At 37.9% G+C, this 10534-nt stretch overlaps 1 long non-coding RNA gene across 1 annotated transcript; it reads left to right on the top strand.

Moving 5' to 3' along the window:
* The first annotated feature begins 5855 nt into the window (after window positions 1-5855).
* Window positions 5856-8129, top strand: LOC136373787 (uncharacterized). The gene is made up of 3 exons (XR_010745738.1): window positions 5856-5940; window positions 7252-7348; window positions 8031-8129. It is a non-coding gene; the product is annotated as an uncharacterized lncRNA (long non-coding RNA).
* The last annotated feature ends 2405 nt before the right edge of the window (window positions 8130-10534 follow it).

The raw sequence follows: 10534 nt of genomic DNA, 5'->3' as shown, positions 1-10534 counted from the left end.
GTGTGTCATTGTCTTCAAATGGAAGACACACTTGAAGACCTTGCCAGCCTTTGCAGATGAAAGGCATCACACCAATTCACTACTGGCAGCACCATAGAGACAGCATTATCCATTACCAGTAGAGCTTTATACAGTTGAGCTTTGTATTGTTGACAACAGCAAATATTAAAGGTGCTACAATCATTAAATATATATTAGCTTTCATTCTGTCAAGCAAATATTACAAAACAGGGCAGTGGCAATTACAGAAGGTAATTACAAGTGGAGACAAAGCAGTTTATCACAGCAGAAGATGAATTTTAGGAAAGGATGAAGGACCCTTGTCCTGTCTGGGCAATTCATACAGATTAAACAATAACTTAAAAAAATTAACCTAGTAGAATGTAATGATTTTAAAAAAACCTGTTTAACTCATGTTAATTTGTTTAAATGAACTATCCCATTAAGACCCAAATTCATCATTTTGATTTGGAAGGGAAGTTTTAATAAACCCAACTTAAGCTTTGGCGCAGCTTTAATAATTGTATTACAGGTTTGTAGATGAATGTCTGAGGTGGAACAGATCCTAGTACAATGAACTCACCAGTAAGACTGGTAATGATTTCTCAGAATGATTGAAATCAGAGACACGGAATAATTTTGATGAAAATACTTTTTTATGTTTTCAACTATTTCCAACAACAGATAGATGTACATTTATACTAGGACACAGGTTTCTAACACAGATTCAAAAAGTCATATGAAGTGCTAAGGCACTACAATGGGTATAACAAAAATATCCTAAAAATAAGAGGTATTACTGAAACAGCATTTTCTAGGGAGTCACTGTGGTGAAAGTATCTTTCTGAAAGGCCCTTTTAACTTCAGAATCTTTTGAACTAAATTTCCTACTACTGCAGGCACCAGTCAGACAGTGTTTTTCACCAGCTGATCAAACTCCTCCAGCGCTATTGAAAAAGAGGTTCCTGCACCTCATTTGTTTGGAGGTGAGTAGCCCTCTCCTTGTGTTCTACTCATAATTACTCACAGCCCATTCGTGGTGGTTGTGCAAAGGCTACCACAGCCTTGACCTGCAAAAGTACAGAAACTGAATAAAGGATACCTCAGTCAGATTTCTTGCCTCTGCAATAATTACAAAACATGCAGAATACCAGGACCAAACGAACTAAGTAAAATACACACTGTGAAAAACAGCACAATTAAAACCTCTGTTTCTCTGCACTGGAGAAGAAAAAAGGGATTTAAGCAGCACTTCGTTGTGTATCCACAAGTAATGGGTGCCAAAAATATGGGAGATGATAAGTTGTTTCCTGACTGTCATTGATTCTGAGGCAGTCAGCGCTTTAAATAGTTTTTCATCTAACCTAATAAAGTTAATTAGGAGACTATATTTCAGAGATTTGAGGTCTGCATTACAAGAAAATGGAGGAGCACCAAAATGAGATTTTCTTTTTTTTTTTTTTTTTTAATGAAAAGACACTTTGTGACTGATTCAAGTTTTTAAATCTCTTGGAGGACTACATGAGGCCCCCGGTAGGAGGCAGAAGAAGCTGGGATAACATCTGCCAGGAAAAAAAAAAAAATAAAAAAACAAAAAAAAAAAAAAAAAAAAAAAAAACCTAGTAGACCTGATTCAGTCATTTTAGCTTGCTTTCTGCCCTGGACAGATCCATCTGCCCTTCTTTTCTTTTGGCACTGGTACCTGCATTGTTCCTGCATGGTTTGGGGAGGTAAAGCATAAGAGGAAAAGCACCCCATTTATTTTGGCAGCGTTAATTTCTGTCTGCTGAAATTCACACGTGGCAGAGCTCAGGTGGGAGACCTGCAGCAGAAGGGAGGAGACCCACACAGCCACAGCTCTACGTAAGCAGGACCATGGCAAGGCCAAATTAGCTCAGCACTTGGGAAACTGAAGTCTCACTCTCGGACAACCAAGAGCAAGTTTTTTGGACTGATGACCAGAGAGTTAATGTCTGTATTGCTACCAAGCAGATTCTAGGAGACTTAAGGGTCTTCAGAAAAGCTCCAGGGATCTCAAAGATCTTTCTGTCTTCTGTGAAGAGATTGTACAAAGATATTTAAAATCTTGAATTTTTAATAGTGAATGATGACTACAAATATTGATAGGGATGGCTAAATTGTGGATGACAATATCTTGAATAAGTTCCAATACAGTGAGAAGCACCTACTGTGCTGTGCTGGTCCTCTGCAGTGACCATCAGCTAAAAGCCAGTCAGTAAACACATCAGACATTTGCATTGCTCTAAATTATTTCTACACTTGTAGACCAGTGTATATTGGTCTCCAAGGCATCTCTTAGGAGCTAGTATTTCCCTGTCTGTGTCTGGTCCATACAGACAGCAGTTTGCTGGTATAAGATTTTAGGAGTCAAATCCAAAATTTCCCAATGTCTTCTATAACCTGTTCTGGAAGTGAACAATAGCAGTTTCTGCCTTCAGACAAAGGTCTGAGTAGCGTATACAGGTGTATACAGGCCTTAGTTCTCAATGGTGGCATGTTCCAAGCCTGAACGTAGTGTTTAAGGCATGATTCCATGAGACAGGGTGAATTGAGCTCAATTTCATCGGAAGGGAGAAGGTTTGTTGTTCTTTTTTGCCTTATGTGCTCAGGTCTGAAGCAAGTGACGAGGAGATGCAAACTTCAACCTGGAGACTCCTTGGTAGAAAAGCATAGCAAGCTATATGAAAATTCCTTGAAAGTCCTAGTTCCTTCTCTGCTCCCAGATGAATACTTCCAACCTTTACCTTTTACCAACTCTGCCAGTAAGCAGTTCCTCTCTGTGGCTTATAATTAACTCAGGAGAAGTTGTTCCAGCAAAATATATTAGCAGCTTTCTGAGAAAGCAATTAGTTTATAAGAGGATTTCTGGATCTAACACATACCAGCACAAGTGGGCTGCTCAGATGAGAGTGGAAAGGGGAAAAAAGCAGAGAGGCAGAGGGAGATTTCACAGTGTAGAATCATAGACTATCCTGAGCTGGAAGGAGCCCACAAGTGTCATCAGAGTTGAACTCCTGGCCCTGTAGAGGACAATCCCAAGAATCACAGCATGTGATTTATCCAGTCAGTGAAATTTTTTTTTATATTAAGTTGACTAGGATATGAAACCAGTTTAAAGTAAGGGGGTAAAAGAAGAAATAGATTTACAGGATCTGTAAGTTACTGGTTATGTTTGATACATTCATACCCTTCTTCCTGGAGAATACAGAAAATGTGCAGAGAAAAACATCGTTTAATAAATTCCAGTTTACACAACTGAGAACTTGATGTATGTAGTTCTAGCAACACCAGCACATAACCCTCTTATGTTGTCTAACCAGTCTGAAGCAAAATAGCAATACATCTTGACAGATACAATCCATAACAAAAACATGCTGCTGGCTACCGGCCAGTCCTGTACCTTGTACCAGCATATTCACATGTAGGTCTTAACAACTCTCATCACACTGCAGATGAGAGAGATTGTGTGTTTCTGATCCAGTTTTTTATTCAACATTTTGTCTTTACACATTTACCTAAATCTATTCCCAAGGCTGATTTTACTGGGATCACTGAATGGCATAAATTGACAGCGAAGGAGATCATAGTTCCCACTTCTTCTCTTACAAGTCCCTTTCCCACTTCCCCTGCTTTTGACCAAGAAACACCCAATCTAATTTCAAATAAGCCAATTCAAGTCACAGACCAAAGAAATAAAAAATACTTTGTTTTGTAATTCAGTGTATTTTCTCTCTGAAGGGGTGAGAAGGTGATCAGCCAATGACAAGGAACAGCTCACTGGATGGGAACAGCTCATATATTCCATATTAAATAGCATGACCTCACCTCTCTAGTCCAGAAAGTGCTGCGTCACATCAATAGTGACAAATACCAATGGAATAAAAAAAAACTCTGCCTTACTCAAACATCAGGAATTTCCAATATTTTCAGCGTGATAGGAATAATCATGTCATAACCAACTCACTGGCTTCCCTGGTTGAAGCACAGCCTCTCCCAGTTCTGGCTGAGCAGTGAAATAATGCAAACTGCTTGTGAAATTGTATGAGCACATCCGATCAAAAATTTTCACTGCTGCTTGTAATCATAGCTCACTCTGGGAAAAGGGGGTACATTCAAATGTAAATCTGCCTGAAGGGTTTTAACTTGCAACCCCACATAAACCGATTCATATATATTTATACATATATGTGTGTGTGTATAAAAGAAAATTAATCCCTTTTTAATCAAATTTGGAAAGGCTCACACAGCTGGAAAACTCAGGACATTTGTGTGGAGAAGCTGATAACTGCTATCACTGGCTCCTCATTGACTCTTCATTGGCAGCTTCACACTTCTTGCTGTTCTGCAAGTATCAATTTAAAATGGCCTGCAACAGTGCCAGCTCAATTTAACGCCAAGAAGCTGAAGCTAGTAAAAAAGTATTGAAAAAACTGTGCAAGTGTTGTAGGGGAGTCCATGACTTTAAGATAGTTCCTAGTACAACTTGGAAAGCACGTTGCTCCTCCATTTCTGCAGATCTCCCTTTTTGCTTTACATGCATATATGTCTTTTATATATAATATATATTTGTATGTGTGTGTGTTTATATGCATAAGCATCCATGGAATGTTGGTATCCCAGAGTTAAATTGTAGTTACCACCTATTTATATGTGGCCTTTAAAGTTCCATTTCCCCAAGTTGCCTAGCAAATCATTACATATTTTTCTCATAGTTGTGCACATGAGAAAGAGAAGATGCATTTTTTCCCAAGAACTGCAGTACAGTCATTCTGTTGTGTACTAAGTAAACTGCACAAGTCCTGTGAGATCCATCCCAAGTAGCTACAGATGATGGTGTACTCAAAGCACAAGCAGTGGTTACCCAAGGGGCCACCACTAATTTCAACAGTAGTGGAACTGACTGTTTATTAGACCCCATTTGAAATTTTCTTTAATGTAACAGAGGCTTCTAGTCCTTTATTCTCTATAGCCTTGACATTGTGTTTTGACCTTGTATTGCAAAATGAGTGCATAAATCCATATTGTCAAACTATTTCTCCCAAAAGGCTAGGCCTTTTGACATAGCAATTCGTGTGTAATTTACAATGCCTACAAAGCCTTGATTACTTATGTTAGGCTTAAAGAGCCTTGGCCACCTGCCTGATGATTTGTTCAAATTTAAACTTTACAGGTGCAAATTTCCTTGAGGCAGGTACCATCTGCATACACGGCAAGGTTAGCATACAAGGCATTCTGTTTGGTATTGACTTGGCAGATCTTTAAGCCTACCTAGAGATCCTGTGATTTCATGAAGCTCTGACAGGACTAAAGGCTTTGTTTGTTACAGCTTTGAGTTCTATGCCCAAATAATGGCCAGGGCTCCTGTTTGGAAAGGAAGGAATTGCATTAAAGTTGCTTGCTACTGCACGACTCAACGCAATTAGACATCCTAGACTTAATATAATTAGGATTCTTTCAAATATTAGAAATCATTCAACTCATTACTGCAGTTTTTAATTAGATATTTTCTTAAATGTGTTACAGATATGTTTTTTCATTCACAAAAATCTTTCTGCGCTACCTGCTGGCTTTTCAAAATGTTCCTGATGTAATTACGTCTGTGTAGGAATAAATAAATCTTCATCCCACGAATATCAGTGAAAATACATCTGCCTCTGACACCTGCTGCAAAATGCGTGCAGTACTGGGGCAGTATGTGCCAGAAACACTGGCAGCCTGTATCTGCTGTGACATATGTTCACTCAGGTGAGCTGTAGTGGAAATATCCATACTGGGAGTCGGAGGTAGACAGGTGAAAATTGCTTATTGACTAACTTGCTAGGCAGGAAAGCAGATGTAGCAGCACTTAAACCTTACAGGATAGAACTTGGAAAACTGCTTCAAGTTCTCACAGTGAGTTGTTCTTGAAAACAGACGTTGGTAAGCAACAGAACTTGACAACAGAATGCCCTGTTATTTCTTCCTTGCTTTTGAAAGTATAGGGAAGGATGATGAGTAAAGAGCCTCCCTACCAGGCTAGAAAGGTCAAGATCCTCTTTACAGCTCTGTTAGTGCGCTTGACTTATTTTTTTTAGCAACTGAAGGGGAAAGATTTCTCTGCTTTTCTAGTGATTAAATTTTGTTTACATGAACTTTTACTAATTTCTCATATATGCAACTTTTGAGGAATTCCTCCACCTTTCTCACCTGTGCTGCAATTTAGACTTGTCTTCTTGCCTCTGCTGAACCTCTTTTTTGTCATGGATTCATTTGTGTTCTGTTTCTGTTCTCTGACACAATGAAGCTGGGACTGGTGTTTGGTAAGGACTTTTCCACTCAGTGCGCTAGGGAAGATTTGAAAATACTTGCTCCTCTTTTTTTTCTTCTTTTAGTGTATTTTTAAGTTTTTAAAATTAAAAGCCCAGAAGAAGGCATCCACACAAATGAACACTTTCACCAGGACACATTTTGGATTCTCTCTAGGGTAGTAATGGAACAAATATATCTTCAAAAGTCTAAGGCCAAGCTACCTCTCCTTGGCCTCACAGACAAAAGCTGCTGTGCCACCCTGTAATTAAAGATATGCACTGGAGCAACTTTCTGCCACAGGAATTGTGGCAACTTGGCTGAATAATTCACACTAATTACCTTAGTGACTTTTGCCTCCCCTTTGTCTTGCCAACTGTGAACAGATTTCTTTACTCTACAACTAGTTATTTAAAAAAGGAGCTCTCCATCTCAATCTAATTTCTAAAATTTTATTTGACCTCTATAATACTCTGCATGTTTCTAGTCCTTAATTAAGGTTATTTGTCTTGTTTTAAGATATTTACAACAAAATATCTCAGATTTTCTGGGATTATTCTTGTAGGAAAGTATTTTTGCAGATAGTAAGCTTTCTCACTTTAGAAAACTTAAAACAAACCAGTTATGACAAATCTGTAACCTTGCTGTGTATCCACCAACCTCTGCTTGAAGCTATTAAAAGTTTTATATGCTGGAAGCCAGCTAGAGCTTGCTGCTTTCAAAGAACTTATTTTCTAATCCCTTGAAGAAAATACTTTTAAAAATGGGATAGTCATTTAAGAAATGAAGTATACATGCTGTGACTGAAAAAGATATTTTTTGTACTAGAAGAGACTGGGTCTTGATAGGCAAAACCACTAACGGGTGAGAGAAACAGCTTTTATGACCATATTTTAAAACTTTGGTGACACCCAAAATTTCTTCACTTAAAATAATATTTTTAAGTTGCACTCTTACTTGACAAAGACTCAAGTTTTCTCTGTTTCCTTGCCGAAGTGTTGCTGGCAATAAATTAATACAGCTCCCCGACCACAGCAGAGAGGTGAATTTTCACTAAACATGGTGTAACAGAACCATTTCCTCCTGTCACCCTGACTTCAATCTGCATTAAGCAATGACTTGAGGAAAATGCAATACTGAAGGACAACCCTGTTTCTCAGATTCTGCTGAAAGAATACCAAGCAATTACAGAGTTATGAAAAAGGGAAGGCAAGACATCAAGAGGTTATCTTATTGTCCTGCCCTGTGGTCCAGGACAGGATAAAAAATATCCAAAAGAAATCTAATCCTTGCACAACAAACATCTGCAATATTTCTATATTTTAAAATATTTATTCCTTTATTTTTTTTCAATACAGTTGAAGGAAGTTCACTCTTTATAACTTTCAAGTGATCAAACACAAAAACACATTTTTAGGTAGGATTTAAGAGAGTATCACTGTTTTTAACAGAATATTGCAAGCAAGTTTTTAAAGTTGTTAAACTTAGCTTCCAAAATTAAGAACTTGTACTGTGGGGACTTGGTTTAGTTTATGTTTTTGGGGGAGAGTTTAATGTCTTAACAGTTCTGTGGCTGCTACTGTGACTGATGGACATAGTCACAATTAAAACATATAAACATTAAGAAAAACATAATGGAAATTTCCAAAAGAAGTCTTTATTCTACATATTCTATTCTATTTACCTAGGCTCGTTTTAAAATAAACAGTTTTCTCTGTGCTTAGCAGAGACTGTGATGCTGTTACCCATGGTAAAAAGGAATTGGTTCTTTCCCATGTAAGTGTGTTTGTAGGACTCTGCAGAGCACAGCACGTATTTCAAGATGACTGTGGTAAGTAAATTAGCTTTGGGGTCTGAGATAGCAGATATATCGTGTGCAATTTCTCACCAAGCAGGACCCTAAGCTGCTAGGTTGCAGTAGGCTGCTGGTATCAACACTACAACTAGGATATCAAACATGCCAAAAAACACTCTTGGAGAAACCTCATACTGCAGGACAACTGTCTAATTAAGTGAGGGGGAAAATGCTAACTCAAAGGTCTGTGTTTTTAAAACAACGAAATAGGGAAAATCTAGGTTTACAAAAAGACTATTTTAGAAAGCAACGCAGAAACCCAAAAATCTGACTTTTGCCTATGTGAGGAACAAATTGCTGCTCTAGCTTTTCTAGCTTCCGCTATCTTCTCTCTCTGAATGCAACTGTTAACAGCTATTCACAGCTCCTTTCAAATTTCCTGTGCTTCTGAGTGCCCGCCAGAAATGCATTCCAATGGCTAGAAAAGGTTTTTGAATAGAAGGAGAAAATGTGTATGTTCACTGCTGAAAGAATTCCTCCTTTTGATTTCAGTTTCTCAAGTAAAGTAAAGATGAAGAGGAGATTCTCAAAATACTTTCCCAGTGTCTTACCAACAGAAAACATCTGTGGTTATGTTCACACTACTTGTACTCTGCTCTCCAGAATGGAAGCAGAACAGAAAGTTCTCGCTTTTCTTTGGACTTGTAAGTGTGAATTCAGGGTCGGCTTTTCTTCTTTTAATGGAAAATTTTAGTAGTACCTAACTAGCAATATTGGCTTCTTCCGGATGTTTTAACAGTCCTGAGAAACTAAATGAGAAATTCCTTCTAAAGCCATGTTTTTCAGTACCTGTAGGGATGTGCCCCTACCACCGTGGAAGGTGTAACACAAAAATCAAGCTGATTGTCAGTATACCTCAAGTAACTATCCGGGGATCTTCACACTCTTTTGTGTGGGGGGAAAAAATAAAGGGAAGGGGGATGGGGAGATTGACAAATAGAGAATTTTTTTACACAGGATGTCATTTTCTACAGTGTGTAGAGAACATAGTTGTTCCCTTAAATATCTACATTTTTTTCATGGACATCTGACGAGACTGCTAATATCTCTCTAACTGCCCAAATTATCTGCCTTGAAAGGAATCGAATTTTTCAAGCAGTGTTTTCTTCCTCATAAGAACTGAAAGGTATTTTCTTTAGGAAATAATTTAGACTTATAATATATTGGTGTCAATGACTGATACAAAAGTTAAATTAGCAAATTAAATATCGCAGTACCCACTTACATAGTTCAAACAACTACTAGTTAAACCTTTCTTTTCCTAAGCAACAAGATTACTTTTCTTATGACACTTCATCAGATTACTGAGGTGACTATTTCTCACACCTTGAAAATTTTGGTTTTCCTGCCTCATCAAGAAGTTTTATTTGAATGCCATGCTTACTTCAGACTTTTATATGTATACACATCTCCTTCTATGGTCAGAAAAAGTTCCTGCCACGCATGTGCCAAGTCGGTGAAATTTTGCAAATCTAATTATATAACCTGCTCCTTTAGATATCTCAAAGTCTGTATTTCAATCATGGCAAAATAAACAAAGCTCATAATACTGTTCCAGGGCCTCCCTTAAATCACTTACCTCTTATTAGAAGCTTATAATTTAACAACAACAACAAAAACAAAAGGCTTTTTGGAGTGTTAAGTTTCGTGTTACTCCTTGAATCGTTTCCAGTTTTCAAACCTCTCATTTGTCCGTAGTTGATACCTACTTTTAGGTATTAGTTTTTAGGATATCTTTGTTCTTTAAGGACATCTTAAAGCTATTTTTACAGCATAACACTTGCTGGACTGTTTGCTGGGTGGCAGATTTTTGAACAAGGTTGATTTCGATCTCAGTATGCCCATTCCCTGATTTGTATAGCCCAAGTGAATCAGAAGAATTTTCCATGTGTGTACACATGCAATCTTCTCTAAGAATGGCTATAATGGGCAATAGCTTGTGCTCACAACTGCAAATAAGCTGTGGTTTTCCATGAAAAACGAATTGCCTCCTGCTGCAGGGCTGTAGAATGGTTAGCCTTTGTTTTAAGCAAAACAGTGACAAAATATAGCTACAATGACCTATTGTGGAAAGCCTCTGATCCCCAGTTTCCAGGACGGTCCCAAACTGATGACCTGAAGGAATTCCCTGAAAATTAGCAACTACAAGTTTTGTAAACCTGATTTGCAATAACATCTCATTTGCTTACAAACAACACCAAAATCTCACAAAGACGGGTCCAGTACAAAGAGAGGGAGAAACAGATCCTACTGTTATGAAGATGACGATTTTATTGGGCAATACGGATAAACTAGGAATTAATAAAAAATCACTGCTACTTTAAAGATGTAAAACCTGGATCCAAAGACAACATAGCTCGGAAAAAAAACGTA

Source organism: Sylvia atricapilla, chromosome Z (assembly GCF_009819655.1).
Source record: "Sylvia atricapilla isolate bSylAtr1 chromosome Z, bSylAtr1.pri, whole genome shotgun sequence".
NCBI lineage: Eukaryota > Metazoa > Chordata > Aves > Passeriformes > Sylviidae > Sylvia > Sylvia atricapilla.
Note: the sequence above shows the minus strand (reverse complement) of the source record. Positions and strands in the feature narration are given on the sequence as shown.